General features: G+C 39.1%; 1 protein-coding gene and 1 long non-coding RNA gene across 11 annotated transcripts in view; one reads left to right on the top strand and one right to left on the bottom strand.

Annotated features, from left to right (window-relative positions):
* CD86 (CD86 molecule) overlaps positions 1–12,451 on the top strand; it is an 88,842-nt gene that overhangs the window by 33,341 nt on the left and 43,050 nt on the right. The gene's annotated exons all lie outside the window — the stretch shown is intronic.
* On the bottom strand, positions 8,368–9,378 carry LOC132540237 (uncharacterized). The gene is made up of 2 exons (XR_009551444.1): positions 9,189–9,378; positions 8,368–8,574 (listed from the first exon to the last, which is right to left on the bottom strand). It is a non-coding gene; the product is annotated as an uncharacterized LOC132540237 (long non-coding RNA).

Raw genomic sequence — 12,451 nt, 5'->3', positions numbered from 1 at the left:
AATAACTAAGGAGATGAATTAGTCCTTCAACATGCAGTCTCAATTTTGGGGTGAAGGCTCTGTACAAAAATGAGTAATTATGTGCACAAGTTTGAAGTTCTGTATTATGTCTTTTATTTGCAGCTGCAGATGCCATTAATGTGAGCTATGGCATATATAGTGTTAGCTTTTATAAGTTTGTGTTCATTTGTGTGTGTTTAAAAGTCTATTTATTAATTAATTCAGAGAAAGAAAGAAAAAGAAATGCCAAGTGTCACTCTGGAGCATGTGGTACTGGGGATCAAACTTGGGACCTCTCACAGACAGGTCTTGCTCTTCTATCCCTAAGCCACCTTCCCAGCTTCCATTGTGTATGTTAAATGTATTCTTCCAGATTTCTGAAAATTAAAGTTTTATCAGGAAGATTAAGAAACATGGTTTCTAGGGGCCTGGTGGTGGCACACCTGGTTGAGTACAAATGTTACAGTGTGCAAGGACCCAGGTTCAAGCCCCTGATCCCCACCTGCAGGGGGAAAGCTTCATGAGCGGTGAAGCAGGGCTGCAGGTGTCTCTCTGTCTCTCTTCCTCTCTATCTCCTCCTTCCCTCTCAATTTCTGGCTGTCTCTAACCAATAAATAAATAAAGATAATAAAAAATTAAAAAAGAAACATGATCTCTGTATTCTTGCATTTCTGATCTCATGAATAGACTGTGTTCATTAAATAGTCACACTAAAATGACTGTATAGAAACAATGCTTTGAAGGGAATAAAATAGTTCTATGTGATTGTGCTTACTGTTTAATAAACATGTCATTGAACTTAATACTTTGGTAGCTATAAAATCTCTAAACATGTCTCTTCTCAGTAGAGGTGAAAATTGACTTTAAAGGTGTTGAGATATAGCTGTGAGTAGAAGAATGTGTTAGTTGAAAAGGCCAACCAAGCCAGATTCTTTAGGAGAAAATCAAGTTTTCAACTTCAGTGTTTCAAAAATCAGATAGAGCAAATAGTTGAGCTTAGAGATCTCAGGGCCATATTATTGGAGTTATGAGGAGATAGAACTAAAGTGAAACATATCTAAACTAAGCAAGAAGAATGGCAAGAAGATTCATGAATAAATTGTTCAGAGTTTGAGCAAGTGGTGACAATTTATCTTTTGTGGTCAGTAAAATATTTTGGGCAGCCTCCACTGCACTGGAGGAGGCTTCAGTGATGTGGTGTATTTCCTTGTCTCTTTCCCTTTTTAATATTTATTTATTTATTTATTTATTTTACTTAGGTAGAGACAGAAAGAACTTGAGAGGAAAAGGTAGATAAAACAAAGAGAGAGAGAGAGAGATATCTGCAGCATTGCTTCACTGCTCATGAAGTTTTACTCCTGCAGGTGGGGACCAGTGGCTTGAACTGGGGTCCTTGTGCATTGTAACATGTGAGATCTACTGGTTGTGCCACCACCCACCCAGCCACTTTTCTTCTATCACTCTCTGTCTGAGAAAGTGAGCCTGGAGTAGTGAAGTCCTAGCGACAATAACACAGAGTATTGGGGTGGTAGGTAGAAAAGTGTTGTCCACAGCACTTTTTATCTTCCCATCGAGCTATGAAAGACCCATCATTTGTTATTCTCTCTCCTTTCATGAGCATGATTTCTTCTTGGATTCAATTTCTGATTTAGATAAATTAACTTGAACTTAACTCTTATTGACTATAAAAGAACAAAGAAACAAAAACCTAATTTCTCCCTTTAAGTGGCTATTTGCATTTAATAGGGGCTTTCAAAAATGCCTTAGGCTAAGGAATGAGTAATTTGGGAATTCCAAGCACCAGGGTACAGAACAGGGAGAGGTAGATGTCCCTCAAGTTGTCCTTGAAACTTTGGCTTTCTCTCTTTGACCATGACTCTGGTTCTGAGAGAAAAGAAAAAAAGCTCTTTCATAGGGCCTGGACTTTTAGTGAGCTCTGTGGGATTTGCTTGTGGTAGAAAGAGTTCTTAATGGGAGGAACACAGACCCAGAAGAGGAACCTATAAAACTGCTTGATTCTTAATCTTCGGCCTTCTTTTGGCAAAAAGGAAAAAAAAATGGTTTCTAAAGTTACTGATAATTTGAAGAGTGGGGAGGCTTTCTTGAATCAGACAAGTTAGATTCTGAATATGACTAGAATTAGGTAACTATCTTATACACACATTTGCTGTTGGTAACTGGAAAAAAAAATCAAAGGACAATATTCTTCCATGCTCCTTTTTTAAAGGTAGTGAGGGGAATAGACTCTTAATTTTGTTACTTTAGTTAGATACAATGTTGGAGAATGTCCTTCTGAGTTTGTACCAACATGTCTTCTCTGATGCTGCTCTTCTGTGGACAGTTATGAGGTGTGAGAAAGGAGAGTTAATAAAAGAAAAGTAAGTGTTAGGTAAGAACATTTTCCACACATGGGACTTACAAAGGATTAGTTTCAAGAAGAGATTGACACCAAGACAGGCAGATGATCCAACCTACACTAGAAGGATATGTGGTTGACAAGGGATCTCATAGCTCAGGGTGGGTGATGCATAGTCACAGCCAGCTGTCTCTGATGTCCATAAGGAAGTGCTTACAGTTCCACCAAAGCATTACTCATGTCCATCTTATTCTTTGTTATTTTTATTATTTATTTATAAAAAGGAAACATTGACAAAACCATAGGATAAAAGGGGTAAAACTCCACACAATTCCCACCACCGAATCTCCGTATCCCTCCCCTAATGGCTTTCTTATTCTTTAACCCTCTGGGAGTATGGACCCAAGGTCACTGTGGGGTGCAGAAGGTGGAAGGTCTGGCTTCTGTAATTGCTTCCCTGCTGAACATGGGCGTTGACTAGTTGATCCATACTCCCAGCCTGCCTCTCTCTTTCCCTAGTCAGGCAGGGATCTAGGGAAGCAGGGCTCCAGGATACATTGGTAGGGTTGTCTGTCCAGGGAAGTCTGGTCAGCATCATGCTAGCATCTGGAGCCTGGTGGCTGAAAAGAGAGTTAACATACAAAGCTAAACAAATTGTTGAACAATCATGAACTTAAAGTCTGTGATAGTGCAGATGAAGTGTTGGGTGATCCTCCATTTTGTAGATAGATAGTAGGCATATTTTAGTTATATTCCAAAGGGCCTATGGCTATACTAGTTTTTTTTTCCCCACGGATCCTGAAATCTGATATGAGGTGGATCCAACTTATTGTCTGGGGAGATCTCAAAGCCATGGCTGGAAAAGGAACAGAAAGCTGAATCAGGGAAGAGAGTAGCTCCCTAATATGGGAAAGGTGTATAAATATTGTTGACTGTAAACCCCATCAATTTGATTTGGTCTGGGGCCCATATTTAGCTTAGGAGCCTATGTGACCTTTGCTCACATTCTGTGGCCTTTGTCCTCTTGTAGTCAATTCAGCAGACCCTCTAGGATAGCAAGATCCTTTCAATATAGCATACTGTTACTGTTTGTTATGCTGAAAATGAGCCAGGGTTTTCTTTTCTTTCTTCCCTTTCTCTTCCTTTTTCATATATATATGTGGGGTTGGAGGTAGGGAGAGACGGAAGTAGAGAAGCAAAGTGAGAATGATGGAGACTACCATACTGATGCTTTCTTAAATATGTCACAGGCCAGGCTTAAGTCTGAGTTGCACACATGGCAAAGCATCACACTATTCAAGGGAGCTATTTTCCTAACCTTACTATGCTAAAAATGAGAGGCAGGGATTCCATGGGAGAAAAGGGAAAGTGGTTTATGTAGGTTTTATTTTTCTTTTTAAATTCCAGATATCTTAATGATTTGTTTAATGGCAATATGTGTGAGACTTTCCTCCTTCATAGAAAATTGGTTAAAATTTTAAAGGTAAACTTGGAAGTTATAAAGTTCAAGCACCCCACCCCCTTCAGCTCAACCCAAGAGCCTTTCCTAACCTTTGTCCTCTATACTATTGCCCAGTTTTTGCTTGGGCAATTCTGGTAATGAAGAATGCACATACACACACACACACACACACACACACACACACACACACACACACACACCCTAGGCCTTGGGCCAGGGAGCACTAAATTGTTATGTCCCTGGCATTGAGCTGAACAGTGTTCTATTCTCCTTCTCCTTCTTCTTCGTCTTCTTCTTCATCGTCTTCTTCTTCTTCTTCTTCGTCTTCTTCTTCTTCTTCCTCCTCCTCCTCCTTCTCCTCCTTCTCTTCCTCCTCTTCCACCTTCTTCTTCTCTCTTTTTTTATATTTATTTTATTTATTTATTCCCTTTTGTTGCCCTTGTTTTATTGTTGTAGTTATTATTGTTGTTGTTGTTGGATAGGACAGAGAGAAATGGAGAGAGGAGGGGAAGACAGAGAGGAGGAAAGATAGACACCTGCAGACCTGCTTCACTGCCTGTGAAGCGACTCCCCTGCAGGTGGGGAGCCGGGGTTCGAACCGGGATCCTTATGCCGGTCCTTGTGCTTTGCGCCACCTGCGCTTAACCCGCTGCGCTACAGCCCGACTCCCTCTTCTTCTCTCTTATTAAAATAAAATTAAAAAATAGTTAAAAAATTTTAAGTCTAGGCCTTGGCAGTAGCACAATATTCAACATTCTTCATTACCTCAGTGGAACCCTGCAACTTTCAACTTCTTACCCTTCAGAAACAGTGCATGTTTCATTCAACAGGAAAGCCCTTAAAAAGTTGCATCTGACCACTATGTATTTGTAGACTTCTCTCCCCCAAGGTTATTACCTCCAGCCCTTTCACTGTTCCTCATTTGGCATAATTTCATTATTCTCTCATACTACTCTTCCTCTTGATAAGCTCGAATTTGTTAGTGTTATTCAAGTAGAACTGACCTTCTTGAATATGATACCACAAGAGATATGGTCTGATTAGCACAGAATGCTGTGACTAGATGCTGCATGAAGGTTAATTGAGTTCTGGTTTGCTTCACAACACTCACATTCATGTCAGTTTTACACTTACTATGGATAAATTCTATCTCTATTGTCCACATATTCCACTTCATAGTAATTTCAGGACCTAAATGCAGATCTTTACATATATCTTCATGAGATTCATCATATTAGGATCAAACTCTCATTTTGGGTTTTATGAATACTAATTTAGCTGGCTATCTTACTGGCTATCTGACTAATTTTTGTGTCAGCTGCACATTTGAAAGCAGAAATATGATCTCTGTGAATTCATTCATAATTTTACTATATGTGTGAAAGTAAAAAAAAAAGTCCTATAACATCTACAGTATCTTAAAAAATAATAATTTCTGCCACTAAAAATCTGAATGGGGGGCTGGGCAGTAGTTCAACAGATTAGGCACACATGATTCGAAGCACAAGGACCATCAAAAGGATCCCAGTTTAAGCTCCAGCTCCTCGCTTGCAGGGGGGTCACTTCACAGGTGGTGAAGCAGGTCTGCAGGTGTCTCTCTTTCTCTACCCCTCTCTGTCTCTCCTTCTCTCTCAATTTCTCTCTGTTCTATTTAACAACAACAAAAGCAATGACAACAATAATAATGACAACAACAAGGGCAACAAAATGGGAAAAATGGCCTCTAGGAGCAGTGGATTCATAGTGTAGGCACCGAGCCCCAGCAATAACCCTGAGGCAAAAAAAAAAAAAGCGCTGAATAAGTGAATCAGTCAGTATTTTTTAATCATTACCCTATATTTATTTATTTTAATTTTTTATTAGTGATTTAAATTTTATAAGGTAACAGGAGTATAGTTCCTTTCTCACTACCAGACGTTTTTTGTTTTTGTTTTAACACCAGAGTTTTATGTCCCCATTCTCTCCATTGGTAACTGCATTAGTTCTCCCAAGATCAAAGATATGAGTTGAGTTGACTATTATTTATTTATATACATATATATCCATTTTTTCTGTGATCCTGCCTTCTCTTCCTCTTTAAATCACACCTACTACTTCTGAGAATCCTTCCTCTCCTTTCCCCCCACCCCTTCTCTCTCTGGGTACTGATAGAATTAGAGTTCAGAGCCCTCTAGTCATCTTTCTCTAACATTTACCTCTCTGGGAGTATGGACCAACATTCTTTATGGGGTGCAGAAGGTGGAAGGCCTGGCTTCTGTAATTGTTTCTCTACCAGACATGGACCTTGGCGGGTTGATCCTTGCCCCCAGCCTGTTTCTAATTTTCCCTAGTCAGGTAGGGCTCTGGAGAGGTTCTGAGACACATTGGTGAGGTCATCTGGCCAGGAAGTTCAGAATGAAATTGTAGTAGCATCCACAACTTGGAGGCTTTGGTGTATTAGCTTAGTGAGTTTCTGAAGAAATCCTCATTGTATTTTGTTGCATTTTCAGGTATTTTTTTGTTGTTGTTGTCTTTCTTTTTTCTTCTAGTTAATCAGGAACACAAAGTGAAATGGCCCCTACTCCATAGCCTTGCCTCCGGAAGTCCTCATTCTCCCATATTTAATCCATGATTATATACTGTTCATTCTACTCTTAAATAGTACTTGAATCTATCTCCCCCTTACCTATTTTTTTCTATTTTTGTTGCTAGCACCCTAACCCACGTGGCCATCTACTTTCACTTAAACCACTACAGAATACAATTAATGGTTTTCAAAACTATATTCTGCCTTCTCTAAAATCCATTTGCTAAACAGTAGCCAGGGTCATATTTACAAAGTGTACACTTAGTTATGCCACTCCTCTTACTTGTCTAATGGTTCACATTGTTTTCAGAATAAAGACCCAAATCCTTCTCTGACTCACAAAACAGGCATGACCTAGCTGCTGCTGACCTCCCCATTCTTGTCTCTATCCATTTTAGCCACAGTGACTTTCTCTTATGTGCCATTCTTCTTTGGGGACCTTGTACATGCTATTCTTTTTGCTTAGAACCTTTCCATGTTACCCCCACAACTCTTCACCTTCTTAGCACCTATTGAGTATGTTCAAGCTTAGCAACTTAAAACAATGGATATTTTATCATCTCTCACAGTATTGCAGGCTAGAAATTTAGATAAGGTTCTAGATTATTCTGTTGTTTTTGGTGGTACTAGTTGTGGTTACTTGGTAATAAGCTATTAAATGAACTTGTCTAAAGTTGCATGGTCCAATTTAGTAGCCACCAATTACTTGTAACTACTGATTACTTCAGATGCAACTACTACTAATCGAGCTGTGCTGTACATATAAAATACAGGTTTTTTTGTACAGAAAAAGGTAAAATATCAATTGATGTTATATATTTATTACATTAAGAATAATATTTTAGATATATTTGATTAAATAAAATATGCTATTTAAATTAGTTTTAACTATTTATTTTATTTATTTTTCCCCCTTTTGTTGCCCTTGTTGTAGCTTCGTTGTGGTTATTATTATTGCCCTTGTTGACGCAATTAGTTGTTGGATAGGACAGAGAGAAATGGAGAGAGGAGGGGAAGACAGAGAAGGGGAGAGAAAGACAGACACCTGCAGACCTGCTTCACCGCCTGTGAAGCGACTCCCCTGCAGGTGGGGAGCCGGGGGCTTGAACCGGGATCCTTACGCCGGTCCCTGTTTTTTAATTACACATATGACCTGCACAAGAGTAGGGGTCAGAAATTTTTTTCTTTTGATACATATATTTATTTATTTACTTTGGACATACACAAAGAGAAATTGAAAGGGGACTGGAGAGAAAAGGAGGGAATCACTGCTTCAGTGATTCTGAAGCTTCCCCACTGCAGGTGGGGGTCAGGGTCTTGTGTCCTTTAACATGCACACTCTACTAGTTGTGCCACCTCCAGGCCTCCAGTAATTTTTTTAATAGAAGGTTTAGGAGGTAGCTTAGCTTTCTAGAATACTAACTTTCATGTTTGAGGGCACAAAGACTGTAGGACAAGCTTACACCAGACCTGGGTAGTGGTCTGGTCCTCTTTTTCTGTCCCTCCTTTTTCATGATCTCTCTTAAAATAAATAAATAAATACTTTAAGAAAACAGTGAGCCCAGGTGGTATTCAACCAACAAAGTACACATGTTACTATGCGCAAGAACCTGAGTTTAAGCTCCCAATCCCTACCTGCAAAAGAGGGAAGCTTCACATGTATTTGACCAATGCTGCAGGGATCTCTTCTCTCTCTCTCTCTCTTTCTCCCCCTCTCACCTTCTCTAGTTCTCTTTCTCCCTCCCTCTCTCTCATCTTCTCTAGTTCTCTCTGTTTCTTATCCTCTGTACAAAATATGGCCTCTGGGAATGATGGAGTTATGTAGGTACTAAGTGCCATCTATAACCCTGGTGGCAATAAATTAAAAAAAATTAAATTGATAAAATATTTTCAGCTTTGTAGGTTATGTAGTCTCTGTCACAACTACTCAATTCTACTTTTGTTGCACAAGATTAGCCTTAGACATCAATTATATAAATAAGATGACATTGTGACAAAACTTTATTGTAATAAAAGGTGGTGGGCAGATTAGTCTTTTGCTGACGTACCAGTCTAGAGGATCTGAGATTTTTTTTTTTTTACATGATGTGGCAGAGATGACTAGAAGAGACGAGGCTAAGCTGGGACTGGTAACCTCTTCACCATGTTGCTCTCAGGGTAGTAGGTTATCATAAGTGGTGGCTCAGAGCCCTAGAAAAATGAAAAAGTATTTCATGAGAAAAAGAAGCTTCAAGGCCTTTTATGACTTAGTGATAGTTTCAGAAGGCTCGGATATCTCTTCTAGGATCAGCAAGATAGCTCACCTGGATAGTGTTCCTACTTTCCCTTGTGTTTGACCCAGGTACCCATCACACTGGAAGAAGATTTGATGCTATGGCTTCTTTTCCTTTATTTTTCTCTTTCTCTATTTCTATCTGACAAAAATTGACTTGGACCAGTGAATCCCCTGGTGATGATAAAAAATATCTCTTCTATGTCTCTGAGGTCAGCCTATATTTCAGGAGTAGAGAGAAGATCATCTCCTTACAGGAGAGTAGAAAAGATTTTAAGTCCATCTTCAATCTACCACATCATTATAGTGAGCCCCCTAGCACAGTTTCTGACTCCATAAATATTTGTGGAATGAATGAATCAAAAGTAACACAAGGAACTGTATCACTATTGACTCTACATTTCTCCATACTGCTCTGAAAAAATCATGCGACACTCTGTCACAAGCCTTGTTAAAAAACAGATGCGGTCACTTCCCAGCAGCCTTTTTATTTTGAGGTTTAGAAACTTTGTTAAAAAGGAAATAAACCTACCCATTTCAGCAGATCAAAAGTAGTGATATCCACTCTAAATGTTTTGCTTCAGTTTCTGGTGCTCTGAGAAATAATCTATGTCAGCTGTCATTCTTGGAGGCAAGCTGAGGATCAGGGAAGCCTGTACTTTTGGACTTCATGCTCTACTCACTGAATTGACAGTGCCAGTCCAGCAAGCCCAACTAGTCCAGTCAACAAGTAAATCTGGCCAAAGCAAAGGGCTTCCTGGAGCTATTGGACTGAGGCTAATTGAGTCCTCCTTCCACAGAAGTTACAATGTCAATGTGTCCTTTGCTCAGAGCAAGGACTTTTGTATGTGTCATGTGCCTACTGCCTTCCTCACTGGTCCTAAGCTGAAATTTCAGTTTTCTGTGGACATTATACCTTTCTTTTCAGAAAGTAATAAGGGATATGGGGAGTTAATATAATGCTCATGCAAAAGCTTCTGATGTCTGACTATACTATGTCTCAGGTTCATTTCCTGGAAGACTGAAATTAGCTATTCTCTGATAAGAAATAATAAATATCATAGTCAAATAAACAAATAGATAAAAACATAAAAATAAATTATTGAGGGATCAAGCCCCACACATCTTTACATTCTCCCATAACCTCTAGAGAAAGCCTGAGTATATTTAGCAAATATTGGTCAGAAAGTCTCAGTAAACAACCTTCCTTAGACACAAATTTATCATTTAAATTTAAATTTAGCATTTCCTTGGGAACTCAGATTACTAAAAATAATCTAAACAAAGCAGTAAAATAGGGAACTTTGTTACTCCCCCAGCTTCTGCTTTGGAAGCCTCCTCTCACTTTCCGTATCGTATCTACACTTGCCTGACTCACTCTATTTCTGGTTACCACCATTCCATCCCTTATTTATTTATCTATTGTATTTATTTTGGACAAAGTCAGAGAGAAATTGAGAGGAGAGAGAGATGGATTGAGGGAGATAGAGACACCTGAGGCACTGCTTCACTGTTCAACCCCAACACACACAGACGAGAACTAGGGAATTTGAACTGAGATCCTTGTGGATTGTTTCATTTGCACTCTGCCAGGTATGCTGCCCCCCAGCCACCACCCCATTTCTACTTACTGTCTTATGCTTAAGCTGAATCACATAAACTCCTTCAGACTTCAGATGCAAAACATCCCTACTCTATTGCCTCTTTTTCCTATTCGCATGCTCAGATTTTCCCAGAACTCATCTAGGTGGGCTTTGTATGTGACCTGGGAGCTATATCTATGCCAGAAATTGTGCACCTGTTTAGGACTGGAGTAGAGAAGAGAACTCTCTGCCTTGTACATAATGAAGGGTGTGGGCAGTATTTGTGGGATGAATGGGAGCTCAGGATAGAAACTCCCCTGATGTAAATGGCATCTATCTTCTCAGCCACTGTCCCTCAATATCTCACCTGGATCTTAGGAACAATCCTCACACCTGGCCTTGGGGATGCATTAGATTCTGAATCCTGTCCATCTCTTTCCACACCATAGCTGAAACAGGCTGGAACATTTTAAAAAGGATCTCAACCGTATTAAAAGAATGCCGTGAAGCTGCATGGGGTTAAATCTCAACTCTGTTCTGTAATTTTTCTTTTGTTCTCTCCTTCAAAAACAAGAGTTTCTACTTCAAAAGGACCCCACCCAAGAATACTTTATCCTGCTACATTATCAATCAGGTTTCAAGGAGGAAAAATTGGCTTTTCAGAAGATCAGCAGCTGAAAGAACTCATCACCACTAAACCAAACCTACAAGAGATAGCAAAGGAAATCACACAAAGTGAAAATGTACAATGACCTCACCTACAGGGGCAGGAGGCAAGCATAATATATGTTATTACTATATATAAATAATATAAAGATATAATGTAAAATACTATATATATATAATAATAGATATAGTATTTTTTTTACCACAGGTCAGGCTTATGAAACACATGAAAAATGCTCCAAGTCTTTGATTGTCAGAAAATTCAAATAAAGACAATCATGAGATACCACTTCACTCCTGTGAAAATGTCATACATCAGAAAAGGTAACAGCAACAAATGCTGTAGAGGTTGTGGGGTCAAAGGAACCTTCTGCACTGCTGGTGAGAATGTAAATTGATCCAACCTCTGTGGAGAGCAGTCTGGAGAACTCTCAGAAGGATAGAAATGGACTTACCCTATGACCCTGCAATTCCTCTCCTGGGGATATGTCCTAAGGAACCCAATACACCCATCCAAAAAAGATCTGTGTATACCTATGTTCATAGCAGCATAATTTTCAGTAATCAAAACCTGGAAGCAACCCAGGTATCCAACAACAGATGAGTGGCTGAGTAAGTTGTGGTATATATACACAATGGAATACTGCTCAGCTATTAAAAATAGTGATTTCACCGTTTTCAGCCGATCTTGGATGGAGCTTGAAAAAATCATGTTAAAGTGAAGTAAGTCAGAAACAGAAGGATGAATATGGGATGATGTCACTCTCAGGCAGAACTTGAAAAACAAGATAAGAAGAGAAAACACAAGTTAAACCTGAACTGGAATTGATGTGTTGCACCAAAGTAAAAGACTCTGCGGTGGGTGGAAGGGAAAGTACAGGTCCTGGAAAAGGGTGATCTAGTGGGGCTTGTATTGTTATGTGGAAAACTAAGACATGTTATGCATGTACAAACTATTGTATTTATTTACTATCGACTATAAAACATTAATCCCCCAATAAAGAAATTTTTTAAAAAGTAGCTTTTCACTAGGGAAGAGAGAATTTTGAATTAGAGAATTAAAAAACGGTTTTGACTTCCTTGTCAAACCCAGTGCTCCTGCCTGCTATGTGAATTACAGAGACTTTTTGTCCATGTTTCCCAAGGACATAACAATTTCATGTGATTATTTGAATAAAGGTGATGCCCTAAGTTTGTAGTAAAATACAGTTTGACTATGTGTCCCTGTTTGATACATTATCCCAAGGAAAAACATACAGTTAAGATAATGGTTTTTGGTTTTAAAAAATGTGAGATTCCTACATTAGATGGCAGTTTCTAGCTCTTAGATTCCATGGTAAGTAGAATGGTGATAGTGATGTGGTACAAGATAGTGTAAGGGAATAATATGGTAAGATTTCCAAACTCTACCACTGAATGATGCCAACTTTGGTCCAAGAGACAATTCCCAAGTTTTGAAACCTATTGAAATTGCTGGAAGGAAGGGAGAGAGCAATCAGGAGCCAGTGTGAAATTTATATATTGAACAGATGTTCAGTATATAGAT

Source organism: Erinaceus europaeus, chromosome 9 (assembly GCF_950295315.1).
Source record: "Erinaceus europaeus chromosome 9, mEriEur2.1, whole genome shotgun sequence".
Taxonomy (NCBI): domain Eukaryota; kingdom Metazoa; phylum Chordata; class Mammalia; order Eulipotyphla; family Erinaceidae; genus Erinaceus; species Erinaceus europaeus.
Note: the sequence above shows the minus strand (reverse complement) of the source record. Positions and strands in the feature narration are given on the sequence as shown.